This window comes from Oryctolagus cuniculus, chromosome 13 (genome assembly GCF_051225735.1).
Source record: "Oryctolagus cuniculus isolate XC-2025 breed Fujian yellow rabbit chromosome 13, ASM5122573v1, whole genome shotgun sequence".
NCBI classification, from domain to species: Eukaryota; Metazoa; Chordata; class Mammalia; order Lagomorpha; family Leporidae; genus Oryctolagus; species Oryctolagus cuniculus.
In genome coordinates this window covers 92,023,069-92,038,800 of record NC_142879.1, presented here as the reverse complement: position 1 = coordinate 92,038,800, position 15,732 = coordinate 92,023,069, and the positions used below count along the sequence as shown (strand labels likewise).

General features: G+C 44.3%; 1 pseudogene; it reads left to right on the top strand.

The window, feature by feature from the left end:
* The first annotated feature begins 4,268 nt into the window (after positions 1 to 4,268).
* Positions 4,269 to 7,319, top strand: LOC149122750 (transcription factor E2-alpha pseudogene; annotated as a pseudogene).
* Positions 7,320 to 15,732: the final 8,413 nt, after the last annotated feature.

Here is a 15,732-nt window from a genome sequence, read left to right as displayed (position 1 = left end):
CTGTGACTTCCAACTTCCTTCTCATCCTCTGTGCCACCCTCTCCCTCCTCCTCATCAATGCCACCCTCACCCTCCTCATTCTCTATGCCAGCCTTGCATTCTTTCTATTCCTTGACACTGTCCTCACCTTCCTTTTGTGGCTCATCCCTGGAATAACCCTTGTGGTGATCTCCCAACCAGTTCTACCCTCCCTATAGTCATCCACCTAAGCCTAGCCTTCACTGTGGTTCTCAACACAAGCCTTTCCTTTGGACCTCCATGATAGCCTCACGTCTCTCCTAGTCCTCCACACCAGTCTTATTGTCCTCTTTCTCCACTGCAGCCTTACCCTCCTTTGAGTCCTCCACTTGTGCTTCACCTGCCAACTCTTCTATCATGGCCTCACCTTCCCTTCTGTGCACTACACCAGATTCAACGACCTTGTAGGCTTCCGTCCTGGCCTCCCTCTCCTTGGCCTCCATATTGCCCTCACTTTACATTTGTTCCACCTCATTAGACATACTTTCCTTCAGACTCTGCAGCCCAACCTCAGCCTCTCAGCAGATGGAAGAACCAGCGATGGAATGTCCCTCTCCCTCTCCCTCTCCCTCTCCCTCTCCCTCTCCCTCTCCCTCTCCCTCTCCCTCTCCCTCTCCCTCTCCCTCTCCCTCTCCCTCTCCCTCTCCCCCTCCCCCTCCCTCTCCCTCTCCCTCTCCCCCCCACCCCTCTTTCCAAATAAATCATTTTAAAAAAGAGGGAGAGAGAGATCGGATCCAGGAGCTGCAGGCAAGGATTAAATTCAGGCATTCAGGATGCTTGTTTCCCAACCACTGGACTATATGCCTGCTCCATTTTGTAACATTTTCGATGTTGTTTGTTTAGTAGCTGCCCTTGAGTTTGCAACATGCATTTACAGCTAATCTCAGTCTATTTTCAAATATTCTGCTTCCTGGATACTGTGAGTGCCTCATAATAACAAAAAATTCCCCATCTCCTCCCATTCCTTCAACCCTCATGCATATTTTCCTTTCAGTGATAGAAAAATATATACACATGTAATATGTAAATATGAATATTATGTATGCCATTTTTGTGTATGTATTGTATATATATAGCTTAAAAATCATATATAATCTAATGAGTTGCTATCATTATTTTCAGCAATCCCATTAGTAAATTAAAAATAAGAAAAATTATATTTTACTGCTATTTTTCTTTTTTTCTCTCATGTTCTTCCTTTTTATGTAGATCCAAATTTCTGACCTATATGATTTTCTTCCTCTCCAGAAAACTGTTGGCATTTCTTGCAAGATTGTATTCTGGCAACAAAACGTACAATTTTTACCTGCCAAACACTTATTTCTTCTTCACTTTAGAAAAACAAGTTTCAGGATACCAGATTTCAGTTTCGTAGTTTTTTCTCTCCATGCTTAAAATAGTTTTCTCCAGTCAGTTTTCCCTTGTTTGGTTTCTGAGGAGAAGTCAGATGTGTTTGCTCCCCCATGGATTGTTTATTCTGCACAAGCTGCATTCAGGACTTGTTCACGGGATACTGCTGTATATAATGAATATCAACAAGCCTTTGGAGAAGTTTTTTTTTTTTTTTTAAGGAAGTATGGGAGGAGATATGGATCATTTTTTAAAAACTGAGGACAAACAGACCTGTTTAAACTACATACTTCTAAGTAATGAAACTAAGAATGGATGTTGGTGAGCCACATCATGCACCAGATTTAAAAGAGCACTCTTAATTAAAAACACAATTTTCAAGAGCATCGGTTAACAGAGAGCATTGAATTTGCCTCCACACTTTTTCATTGTACTGCAAAGTAAGCATTTTGGGCAAGGACCACATGTCAGATTTATCTTTGAATCTCTCTTGCCTGCTAAAGGTAGTGACATGATAGGCCTGAATATGTGCTTAAATGAATCAATTAAGGAATGCAGTCATGCATTAAATTCAAATAAAACCTCATGGTGTTTGATGTCAGAATTGTGTAACTAAATAACGTTAGGTTCTAAAATATCAACATGGTATTTCACTTGGAGAAAACGTAGATCAATGGCTCTGATTTTAAAACTGCGTCCTTCTTTCTCAAAAAGTGAAGTAAACCTTGGGTGACAGTCATGAAGCCTCTTCCTACTGCAGCTAAGTAACATAGACCCACTATGCCTCATTTGTAGCACTGATTTTAGGTTGTCTTGACAAACTACCAAGAATTTTGCCATACCATTCTTGCTCGTTCTGGTTTGTCTGGTCTACATTGATACCTGTCACAGATTTCCAATCACTACTGGCAAACATTTAGTTCACTTACTTTATACAGAACAGTTCCAGACTCTGCTGCTGGGATAGAAAATGTATCTCATTTGGAGTTTTACCCTGTGGATACAATTTGAAATAGAATGAAAACCATTGGCATAGATTCCCTTTTAAAGGTTTACCTGTTGTAGAAGCATTTGAAAGAAAGCATATTAAGGGCAAAGATAAATATTTACTTAAATTATTAAAACATCTTGAGATTTTTTTCTATGGCCCTGATGTCATAAAATTATGTTTAAGCTATTGTGATAACTTTGAAACCATAGATACAGAGGTTAGTATGCATTGAGAGGTACATAATGTATATACTGTTAGCTTTCTTGAATTAAAGGTAGCCATTGTATATTTTAAATTACTTTAATGTTGAAATTTGTATGTAGTTTAGAAAATGGAATGTATGGTCTGTTGAGGGTTGGCCTTAATCCTCAAGTAGGTTGGCTTATACTCAATTTCAGGGAGACGACACACATATGCCTAGTAGGAGAACTCAAACAGTAGGCTTTGTAAGGCAAAAAAGCCTATGAATATCATGGAGAATAAGAATTTCAGGCTTTGTTTTTAATATTTATTAATTAATTTATTTGAAAGGCAGAGTTACAGAGAGGCTGAAGCAGAGAAAGAGAGAAGTCTTCCATCTGCTGGTTCACTCTCCAAATGGCCACAACAGCTGGAACTGCATCTATCTGGAGCCAGGAGCTTCCCTCAGGTCTCTCAGGTTGGTGTAGGGACCCAAGGACTTGGACCATCCTCTTCTGCTTTCCCAGGCCATAGCAGAGAGCTGGATCGAAGTGAAGCAACCAAGACTCAAACCAGCACCTATATGGGATGCTGGCACTGCAGGTGGTGGCCCTACCAACTATGCCACATCGCTGGCCCCAGAATTTCCAATTTAACATTTTTTCCTACTTGCATTTCCATTGAAGAAGGGGTTGTTGATGAGATGTTAGGAATCTATTATTAAATGAAGGCATGAGGAATCTATTACAGCCCTCCTGCATTACTCCTTCTTTCCAGCTTATGCAGACTGAATTTACAAATGGTTTTGGTGCTTCTATCACACAGTAAATGATTTTTCCAATGTAAGCCATATTTATTCCTATTTTGCTCAATGTTAGCATTAAGGCTTAATGATAATGCTAACTAAAATTTTTGAAAAATTTAGTTAAAATTACATTTGCATATGAAAATGGAGACAAACTTACCTAATTTATTCTATTTCTAAATATACGTAAAATTTTCTTTTGAGGAAACAGGATGGCAGTCAGGTTAGAGAGGGCTAGTTCTTGAAAAGGAAGTTGTCATATGTAATCATTTAGGAGCGGCCATCTGGTGGTATTGATGCTCTTCACTCTTCACAATTATTTATATGTTCTGGGTGGCATTTCATTGCTTGGTGTCTTTTGTGGATATATCATACTGTGTACATCCAGTTCCTGAATCACAGTAATAGGCCGATTCCATATTTCAGCTGTTGTGAGTAGCACTGCCATAAACATGGAATGGAGATATCCTTTTGACGCACTGAAGTCTTATCTTTTGCACGTATGCCCAGTAATGCAATTGCGGGATTTTGCTCAGTTCCGTTTTGTTAGAGAGACTCCCATACTATTTTCCATAATGGTTGTGCTAATTTGCCTTCCCACAAAACACTAAAAATTTCACCTGTCTTGAAATCCATGCCACCCTTTTTTATTTTTTGTTTTCTTCATGATAGTTATTCTACCTGGAGTGAGATGATAATCTTATTCCGGTTTTCTGTTGATTAATGATGTGGAGAATTTTTCATGTAACTATTGGACATGTGCATGTCTTGTTTTGATATGAGTATGTTAAGTTCTTCAGCCTAGTTTAAAAATTGGTGGTTTTTTTTGGGTTTGTTTGTTGTTGTTGTTGTTGTTTGGGTTTTTTTTTTAGCCCTGGGTTTTTTGAGATAATTGTATAGTCTGGATATTAACTGCTTGTAGAAAACCAGAGGAGAAGTACTGTGTGACATTGTATTGGGGACAGGTTTTGTTACTTACTTTTTGACATAGAAGCACAGGCTAGACTGGCCTGGGTAGGTGGCTCGGGGCTGCTCCCACACCAGGAATCTGAAGCAGTTTCAGTGGCCGCATGGGGGAAGAGGCCCGGGCCCTGCTGCCCACGTGTGACTCTTGGGGGCTCGGCTGCGATGCCACTTTGTCCTGGGAAGCCCTGCTACATGCCGCTGCACTCTGGGAGCTGGGAGCCCAGCAATGCCCTGCAGGTCTAAGGAGCCTGCCCTGGTCCCTGCACTGGCTGCAACCACCGGAGAATGAAACACCCCCAGATAATAGCACCCGTGGGCTCAGACAAGGTGCTCAGTGACCTCCTGGAGTTCAGCATGATGTTCCTGCTGCCCATGGCCAGTGGAAAGGGCTGGCCTGTCTCCTTGGCCAGCGCACAGTTCAGAGGAACAGGTCCGGAGAACTGGCCAGGCTCAGGCTCCTGGGATGCTGGCGACCAGAACACCTCCTCCTTTGACCCCGACAAGAGCTACAGTGAAGGACCCACTTCAGTGAGTCCCACAGCAGCCTTTCTTGGTTCACATTCCTGGGACCTGGACCTGGACTTGGAGGCAAGGGAGGCCAGTGGGCTGGTACCCCACCTTCTGGAGAGACACGGCTTTTGGTGGCTTGACTCAGGTCAGGTTCCTGACTGGCGAGAAGGCCCTCCGCAGCCCCGGGCCATTGTCCTTCCTTCTCAGATATCAAGGGTAGCGCCCAGTACAATGCCTCCTAACCTGGCAACCCTTGGGGCAGAGCCTCAGGTGGCCACTGGGCCCACCGACCAAGAATGTCCAGAAGATTCTCTTTCTTCTTCCTTTCTCATTGTACCCTCCCACCTCCACCTCAGCTTAAGCGATGACTAAGGCAGGGATGCCTGTGTCTACCCATCTGCCAAGACTCCCTGTAGCACCTGCTCTGCAGCCTTCTACTGGCCAGCCTGCACCCTTCCTTGGAGCTCCAGAGCCCCTCAAACAAGGATGGTTTCAGGCCCATGCTGGGCGGGAGCTCATCCGCCTGCCCCTCTGGATGGGCAGTGGTGATGGGTTTTGAGGCCACAGTGCATTTGGTAGCATGTACTAGGAGCATATGGACTACTAGCCACATGGAGCCAAGGTCACCAGTGGCCTCCCAGCCATGTCCACCTTCTCAGCGCCCCCATAGCTGTGTATGGTGGCATCTCCAACAACACACCACCCCTCCCATCAGCGGGGCAGACAGCCTCGTCGACTCCCAAGAGACCATGACCACCAGCAGGTATGGTCTCTTACGTTTATTGATGTGTGAGTGTGTGTGTGTGTGTGATTTTTTAAAATAAGCACTAGTTGATGTTAAAACAGAGAAGGGATTGGTTGTTCTTCTGTCTTAAAAACTATTCAAAAGAGAAAGAAGAGAAACAGGCATGCGCCATTTCAAACAAGAACAGATCCCATAGATGGATCAATCCCAGTATTCCTACAGCTCCTGCAACATGACCAGGCTGAAGCTGGGAACCAAGGCCCTGAAGCACAGTTCAGGTCTCCCAAGTGGGGCAGCTGTGAGATAACTACTGGAGTCAGCATCAGCTGCCTCACTGGAACCATGTTTGTAGGAAGCTGGAATCCCAGAATTAAACCCAGGCACTCTCTTATTGGACCTACATAGGCCTCTTCGTAGCCTCTTAACTGTTTGGCTAACCGCTGCAAAGAGGATGGTTCCCCTCCTCTTTCTCCCCTTAGTGAATGCCTATAAGGAATTAGTTCCTTACGTTTTCGTCCTGTAGTTACTAACTCAGTAATGTGCCAAGTACTTTACTGCTGTATTCTATCATTCTAATAATTTTCAAGATTTCTTTCATAAAAAAGGTTAAAAAGTGGAAAAAAGAATCAGTTAAGGTTTTAAAAATAATTTAATAAAAAAAGAAAAGAGTTACTCCACTGAACATTTGATCAAATATATGATTCCAAGGTGAATGTGGATGCCTTTCTTGTCCTAATGAAATCGAAACAGTTGGGGCTGTCCTTTTTTTTGTACAACTGAGATTTGAGAGGCTGATGCCTGTGTCCTCAAAGTATATTTCAGTTGTCCAATGTAGATATGCAAAGATTTCAGGAAATGATAACCTCAGGGAGTAGTGTGTCCCTGGCAGCAGTTTTGTTTAGTGGTGTTTTAATGAGTGGAAACCATACATGGAAATTGATTGCAGGGAATAACTTATGATTTCCTTGCTTTTAGTAACATACGTATAAAATAATGAAGATTTGATCTATGGTAGCAACTCTACAATCGTATATGTGGGCCTGACCTCTTTGATTTAAGCAGCTGCTTCATAGAGATGCAAGCACCTTCATTGAAGCATTGAAGTTAAAAGTCATGTTAGTATTCTTGTCTGCCACTTCTTAAATATATATCATTTAAAAAAATAAGAAGTATTTATTTGAAAGGCAGAGTTAACAGAGAGGCAGAAGCAGAGAGAGGGAGGTCTTCCATCTGCTGGTTCACTCCCCAGATGGCCACAGTATCTGCGCTGATCTGAAGCTAGGAGCTTCTGCAGGGTCTCCCATATGGGTGCAAGGCCCCAAGGACCCAGGCCATCTTCGACTGCCTTCACAGGCCATAGCAGAGAGCTGGATTGGAAGTGGAGGAGCGGGGACTTGAACTGGTGCCCTTATGGGATGCCAGCACTGTAGGTGGTAGCTTTACCTGCTGTGCCACAGCACCAGCCCCTAAATGTGAATCTTCCTAATTTAAGTATGTTAAGTTTCAGTAAACTATTATTTGCTAATTCTGAGAGAAATACAGTGGTTTTTGTACTTGAGTCCTTTCTTTTGACATTTTAAGTACTGTGATCCTGAATGAATTGTGTTGTTGAATACCAGCTATGTCCTAGTGAAGACAGACAATGAATATACAAGTTGAGGGCTGTTATTAACCTACTTGTTACTCACTATGTTGCCAATTCATCTTGTAATTGGTGTTCTTTTGCATGTGTTTTTGTCTGTCACTACAGCTAAAGAAGTAAACAGGTCAGGGCATGCTTAACAAAAAGACAACAGGCAGATACAAAAGCTATCCAGCATCTTTGGGCACCCATTGAGATCATAAGGAACCAGAAGCAAATTGTCAGCATTGACCGTATTACAAGGTAAGTAAAGCAAAAATATCCTGTAATATTTCTTGTAAGGCTCTCCAAAATGCCTGTCTTTTCTGGTAGCCTACATGTGTTAGAGCTGAAGTCACTTTTTTGTCTTGCAGAAATACACTGTTGTTCAGAAAACAAACACAGCAACACACATAAGTAACCTGTATTTATTCACTTTTTATAAAAATACTATAAATACTATTTATAATTTCTTATTAGCTATCAATTTTTTCTTTTTTTTAGCTTTTATTTAGTAAATATAAATTTCCAAAGCACAGCTTATGGATTACAATGGCTCCCCCCCCCCATAACTCCCCTCCCACCCGCAACCCTCCCATCTCCCGCTCCCTCTCCCATTCCATTCACATCAAGATTCATTTTCAATTCTCTTTATATACAGAGATGAATTTAGTATATATTAAGTAAAGATTTCAACAGTTTGCACCCACACAGAACATTAAGTGTAAAATACTGTTTGAGTACTAGTTAAGCTATCAAGAATTTTTAACACTTGGCAACTTTAACATTTGCGGAGTGTTAAAGAAAAGTGATAGTAATACATGTCTTTGAATATTTCTGATTAAAGAAGTATTTACTCAGTCTTATTTTGTTAGGGGTTGCTTGTTGAATTTTAGCAAATATCAACATTAACATATTTTAATGATCTTTTTTGTTTTTTATCTGTAAATGGGATGAGCTGAGTTATATATAGTTTTTATACATTATATATCGTTATATATATTTTAGGTTTGTTTATTTATTTGAAAGAGTTAGAGAGAGGGAGAGACAGAGATCTTTCATCTGCTAGTTCATTCCCCAAGTGACCCCAGTAGCCAGGGCTGGGCCAGGCTGAAGCCAAGAGCCAGAAGGTTCTTCTGTGTCTCCCACGTTGGTCGCAGGGGCCCAAGCACTTAGGCCTCCCTCTGCTGCTTCCCTGGCCATCAGCAGGGAGCTGAATTGGCACGGGAGTAGATGGGAGCCAGCACACATATGGGATATCGGCATTGAAGCAGCAGCTTAAACTGCTATGACAAAAGGCTGGCCCCATCTACTTTTAGATTTCTAGGTCTTCCTTTAATTCCTGGAATTAAACTTGGTATAGAGTTCGGATATTTGAACATATTAATGTATTAGTATTTATTAATTTATATTTAATAGTAGACCATATTTTAGTACTCCTATGGAAAACTTTTTCGGCAGAGTGGACAGAGAGAGAGAGAGAGAGAGAGAGAGAAAGGTCTTCCTTTTGCCGTTGGTTCACCCTCCAATGGCCGCTGCGGCCGGCAACCTGCAGCCAGCGCACCGCGCTGATCCGATGGCAGAAGCCAGGTGCTTCTCCTGGTCTCCCATGGGGTGCAAGGCCCAAGCACCTGGGCCATCCTCCACTGCCTTCCCTGGCCACAGCAGAGAGCTGGCCTGGAAGAGGGGCAACCGGGACAGAATCCGGCGCCCCAACTGGGACTAGAACCCAGTATGCCACGCCACGAGGTGCAGGATTAGCCTATTGAGCCGCGGCGCCAGCCCCTATTTTTTTCTTTTAAGTTGCTATTCCAGTTTACTCCCCAAATGCTGGCAACGCGTGGGCGTTGTGGGAGAGTGGGGACGCTCAGTTTGTCTGCGGGCAGCAGAGAAGGATACACTGGCGGTAGCCGCGACTTTGGGTAAGTGTCTGGCCGTCAGTGAAGAAATGCAGGTATGTACCATCGGTGACCTTGGGGCTCCCCGGTCCCCCACTCCCCTTGGTGAGAGACACTTCCACTTCCCTGTCTGCTTGACCCCCAGCTCAGCTGTCCCTCCCCTTCCCTGCGGCCAGGTACACTCACCGTTTGTTGACACCCCGTAAGGAGTAAGGAGAGTGGAGTCTGCCCAGCAGTCCCAAGTACACGGCCCGGCGCTCAGTGATCCAGCGGCAAAGCACTGGCCCGCTAAGAAAGTTAGAGAAAACCTGGGCTGGCCGCGGCCTCGTCGGCGTGGGAGTGGCATCCCATGCAGCCTAGGCTTTTGCATTGGTGCCTGTGGGGTGCCTGTGTGCATGAGGCCTTGGCGTTGGTAGTATCCGCAGAACCGGCGGGGAAGCACAGTTCAGTGGCCAGCCACGGAGAGAAGGATGCGGTGGCGACAACTTGGGCAGTGTTGGGCGGTTGGCCAGGAAGAGCAGGTGTGTACCACCAGTGGCGGTGGTGCATGTTGGCCAGCAATGGCTAAGCAGGCAGTGGTGGCAGCCGTGAAGCATCAGGGGCGGGGAAGCAGAAGACTTCGGTGGTGGCTGCCTATCTGGCAGCAGTGGGGAACCAAGGGGCGGCAGTGGCCGCAGGTCTGTGTCCTCCAGCAGGGGCTTCAGTGTTGGTAGCAGAGGCCTTGGAGGCATCAGCGTCAGCCTTGGATGGGGAGTCATGTGCAGGGAATCACAGTTCCGCGGCGGGCAGTGGAGAGGAAGGACGGAGCAGCAGTGGCGACTCCATAGCCTGTGGCCATCTGCGAGGCAGCACAGGTCTGCATCTGCAACCCATAGCACAGTGGCAGTGAGGTTGGCAGTGGGGAAGCATCCGGCGTCCTGGGTGGGGAAGCCTGGCTCAGTGTTCCTGTCGGTGAGGATTGCGGCATTCTGGGAGAGCAGGGGAGCAGAAGTCTTCAGCGGCGGGAACCAGGCCGTGGCGGCAGCTTTGCTCAGTTCCGTGTTGGCCGCAGCGGTGGCAGCTTCAGCGTCTGTGTGGGTAGCGGTGTGGGTGTGGGCATCAGCGTCCTGTGGGGTGTCATGGGCAGGGAAGCACAGTTCGGCGGTGGGCAGCGGAGAAGAAGGATGAGGCAGCAGTGACTCCGCGAAGCATGGGGTGGTCAGCGACAGGGACACATTGAGCAGCCAGGGTTAAGTAGGTGGTGGCAGTGACCCGTGGGACGGTTTTGGTTGTTGGTGGGGAAGCATGGCTCTAAGTCTGCCTTGCTGAAGTGTGGGGCTTCCTAGGCAGGGAGGTGTAAGTCTATGGTGGCGGCAGCAACACAGAGGGCAGCTAGGGAGCACCAGGTGGCGGGGGAGCTGGTGAGAAGAGAGGCAGCGGCGCTGAACTGTAGTTCCTCATGGGCGGCGGCAGCAGCGGTGCCTTGGAAGTGTGAGGCGGTGTAGGCTGGGAAAGGTGAGTCTGCGTTGGTGGAGCATGGGGCATCGTGGGCAGGGACATGCAGTTTGGAGGTGGCATTGACTGTGGCAGTGTGTTGGGTAGTGCAGAGAAGCAGGCAGCAGCAGAGAGGAAGTGGCGAAGAAGCCTCAGACCATGGGCGGGGAAGTGTGGGGGACCTTGGAGCCAGTGGGCCTCTCAGGTTTTCATGGCCTGCACACAGAGATGCTCCCCATACCCCTGCCTTTGCATCATGGCATCCAGAGGAAAGGGAGGGTGAGGAGTCAATATTCTTTGGGTGCTAGTTATCCACGGCCATTGCCTGGCAGTCAGCTTTTCACCTGGGGACAGGCTGCCTGCTAGCAGTGAGTTCCCTGCATCATCTGGGAACCGCCAGCTTCCAGAGTTGATGATCCTGGTCGTGCTGGGTTGAGAGTGTCCAGGTGTTGTCAGTGTGGATGGAGAGCCAGATGGCGGGTGTGCCAGGACCATTCTCTCTTGCCTGGAGGTTGTGGTCCACAGCATTGAGCTGGCTTTGTTATTTGGGTGCTGATGAGACTGTGGCTACAAGTTGTGGTAGGAGTGAACATCCATTTCAAGTTGCAACCGCAGTGTCTGACAGGGCCCTCACTTTTCGTGGAGGGTCTGGGAAGCAGCAGCCAGCACACAGACGATGGGCTGCACCCTGGGAGAGTGGCTGGGCACTCCTGTAATCCTGCTGGGACAAAATGTTGTCTGGTGGTATAGTTTATGTATTTTAATTATTGATTTTTTGTCATTTCCAATAAAAACTCTTACCTTGGTTTTAATAAATTAAAAGGAATAATTACCAGTGCATTCTAGAATATTTTTAAATTGATGGAATAGGCAGATGTATTTGAAATATTCTTGTCTTAGATGATTTACAGTGTGGAGGATTTTCCCTATTGTCACAGAGTTTGAGTTTCTTTTTTATTTTATTTATTTTTTTTTTTTTGACAGGCAGAGTGGACAGTGAGAGAGAGACAGAGAGAAAGGTCTTCCTTTTCCATTGGTTCACCCTCCAATGGCCGCCGTGGCCGGCGCGCTGCGGCCGGCGCACCGCGCTGATCCGATGGCAGGGGCCAGGAGCCAGGTGCTTTTCCTGGTCTCCCATGGGGTGCAGGGCCCAAGCACCTGGGCCATCCTCCACTGCACTCCCTGGCCACAGCAGAGGGCTGGCCTGGAAGAGGGGCAACCGGGACAGAATCTGGCGCCCCGACCGGGACTAGAACCCAGTGTGCCGGCGCCGCTAGGCGGAGGATTAGCCTAGTGAGCCGCGGCGCCGGCCGAGTTTGAGTTTCTTTAAATTTTTTTATGTGACTAATGTGGAGAGAAAATTTAAGATTATCAAGGGGTGTTTTTTGGTTATTACTGATGTCATTTACTATTTATTTCTGTTGACATGAATTGTTACTAAGCAGACATATATTATTAACCAGTGAAAAAGGATTGTTTTTGGCCTGTACTCATATTATGAAATCAGGACTGGACTTCAGTTAGGCATTACAAATGAAGAGATTGGAGAGGAAAACTTGTCATAATTGTTATATTATGCTAAATGAAGGGAAAGGAAGATATGCAAAAAAAATCCAAGGGAGTTTTCCTTTAGTTTTGAAAGATCACCTATTACTAGCTTTAGGCTTTTTAACAGCCTTTGGGTATCATTCGTCAGTGCTAAAAGCTTTCTTGGGGGCACACATTTGGTGTGGGAGTTAAGTCAGTCCTTGGGATGTCTGTGTCTTGTGTTACAGTGCCAGGATTTGAATTCTGGATCCATCACCAGTTCCAGCTTTTCTGGCAGTGTGTGTTCTGGGAGACATCAGGTGATGGCAAAAGTATCTGGGTCCCTGTCACCTACATGAGAGACTGAGTTCCTTGCTCCTAGCTTCATCCTGACCAAGTCCTAGCTGTTTGCAGGCATTTGAGGTGTGAGGGAGTAGATAGGAGGGCTCTCTTTGTCTTTCAAATCACTAAAGTTAACATTTTTCAAAAATGTGATTTTTATATTGAAAATTTTATTTCAGAAGCAGATACTGATACATACCCGCACACACACACACACACACACAATGCAAGAAACAGATATAAAGAGGACTCCCATCTGTTGATTCACTTCCTAATTCCCACAACTACTGGTCCTGAGACTGGCTGAGGTGAGGAGTTGGGAACTCATTCCATGTTTCCCACGCGGGTGATGGGTGCCCAAATACTTGAGCCATAACCATTTCTCTCCAGGTCCATAATACAGGAAGCTAGAGTCAGGAGCCAGAAACAGGTACTTGATTTCTTGAGCTATCACAACTGCCTTATAAGTCCACATTAATAGGAAGCTAGAGTCAGGAGCTGGATGTGGATACTTAACCCAAGTACTTGTAGTGTGGAATGAGGTAACTTTAATTGGCATGTTAACCTAGGTTTCAAAGTTTTTTCTAGTGACATCATGTGTAGTTTTTTTTAAAGATTTTTATTTATTTATTTGACAGGTAGAGTTACAGACAGTGAGAGAGACAGAGAGAAAGTGCTTCCTTCCGTTGGTTCACTCCCCAAATGGCCGTCATGGCCGGAGCTATGCCAATCCGAAGCCAGGAGCCAGGTGCTTCTTCTGGTCTCCCATGCAGGTGCAGGGGTTCAAGCACTTGGGCCATCCTCCACCGCCCTCCCAGGCCACAGCAGAGAGCTGGACTGGAAGAGGAGCAACCAGGACTAGAACCCGGTGCCCATATGGGATGCTGGCGCCGCAGGTGGAGGATTAACCTAGTGCACTGCTGCACGGGCCCCATCATATGTAGTTTATGTACCATACTGTTTATAGTTAATATGTTTCTGTATCTGTTATTTACTTAATGTACCTCATTTTCTTAGTTCTACATTGAGTCTTTGCAATTCTTTTTTGCAAATAGGTAAGCAGTGATGTAGGGAACAAATTAATGTGCATCATTTTTCTTTGTATTTTCTTTAATTTTAATTAGTGTTTCACAGACTCAGTGTGCTTTGTAGACACAGTTGTAAGAACTTAATGATAGTCCCTTCCTCCCTCCACCTTATTTTCTTGCACTGTGTTTCCTTCTCCCTTTTCTTTGTCTTTGGTTTAGTTTTTGAGAGAGCCAATTTTCAAATTAAATTACAATAAAAAGGCTTAATACTTTAACAAATAAGTTTAACAAGTAAAATTAAAATGATACCAGTTTAGTGAGAATATTGACAATGACTGTAAACTGTAGTTGAATACTTATGCAGTAAATTTTAAAGTAATTACAGATCATTAAAACTGTGGTACTTTAAGATTGTTAACTATTGGTTTCACAAAGTTTTACAAAGCTGTATTTGCAGTAATACTGATACACACAACCCTTTCTTCTTTTTTTTTTTCCCTAAATTCATATAAGGGGGAACATGTGGTATTTGTCTTTCTGGGTCCAGCTTATTTCACTCAACATGATGACGTGATGTGCTCCAGTTGTGTCCATTTTGCTGTAAATAGTAGAATTTCATTCATTTTATGGCTGGGTAAGATTCCATTGTTTATGTATACCACATTTTTTTACCCATTCATCTAATGATGGACACCTTGGTGGGTTCCAGATTTTGGCTGTTGTGAACAGTGCTGCTAAAAACATGATGCTGGTATCTCTTGGATAGCTTGTGTTCAAGTATTTTGGTATATACACAGTACTGTGATGTGGAAAATCTATTTCTGATTTTAAAACACATCTCATCTCCACATTGTTTTCCACAATGGCTAAAATAGTTAAGATTTCTCCCAGCAGTGTTTAAGTGTTCTTTTTTCACCATATCCTTGTCAGCATTTGTTACTGTGTGTTTTGGATTTTATCCATTCTGTTATGGGTGAGGAGATACCTCATTGTAGTTCTGATTTCATTTCCCTGAAGTCTAGAGGTGAGCATTTTATTTCATATATTTGTTGTCCATTTGCATTTTCAATCTCCTTTTCAAAAACTTCCTGTAAGCATTGATGTTGTTTTTGACTTTTTAAGTTGTTGATATATTCAAGATATTAATCCTTTGTCAGATAGATGCTTTGCAAATTTTTTTTGCATTCTTTTGGATATCTGACCACTTCTGTTATTTCCTTTGCTTCTGAGTTTGATACAGTCTCATTTACTTAATTTTGTTTTTGTTGCCTGAACTGTGGGGATCCTGTCCATGAAGGTGTTCCCTATACTGATGTCATTGAGTGTTTCCCTTACATTTTCTTTTAGCAACTTCAAAATATCAGGGCTTAAATTAGGTCTTTGATCTTTGTTCAGTTGATTCTTGTCTGTGGTGAGAGATATGGATCTAATTTCATTCTTCTATGTACATGCATCCAGTTTCGACAGCACCATTTTTGAGGATATTATCATTAACTCCGCTGTGTGGTCAGAGCACTTTTGTCATAAGTCAGTTGACTATTTGTATGTGGATTGATTTGGGGACTCTTTCTTCTATTCCACTGAGCTGTTAATTGGTTTTTATGCCAATAACAAGTTGTTTTAATTACTATATCTTTGTAGTATGCTTTGAAATTAGGGATTGTGATGCCTCCAGTTCAGGTTCTCCTGTTCAAGGTCATTTCCGCTCTTTGTGGTCTTTTGTGATTCCATATGAATTTTAAGATTGTCCTAACTCTGTAAAGAATGCCATTGGTATTTTGATAGGGATTCCATTGAGTCTGTAAATTACTCAGGCAGTATATACATTTTAATTGTACTGACTTTTCCAATGCATGAGTAAGGAATATCTTTCCTGTTTTGTATCCCCATGGTTTCTTTCATCAATGTTTGATAGTTTTGGTTGTAGGAATCTTTCACTGCTTTGGTTAAATTTATTCCTAAATATTTGATTTTTTGGTTTCTATTATAAATGGGATTTCTTTCTTGAATTCTCTTTCTGAGAGTTCACTAGGGGCCTCCACTGCTAGCAGCTCCTGTATCCCATTATGGGTGCTGGTTCATGTCCTGGCTGCCCTACTTCTGATCCAGCTCTATGCTAAGGCACTTTGGAAAGCAATGGAAGATGGCCCAACTCCTTGGTCCCTTGCACCCATGTGGGAGGCCCAAATAAAACTCCTGGCTCCTGGTTTTGGCCTTGCCAAGTCCCAGGCCCAGCACCAGCCCCAGCACCAGCCGCAGCCATCTTGAGAGTGAACCA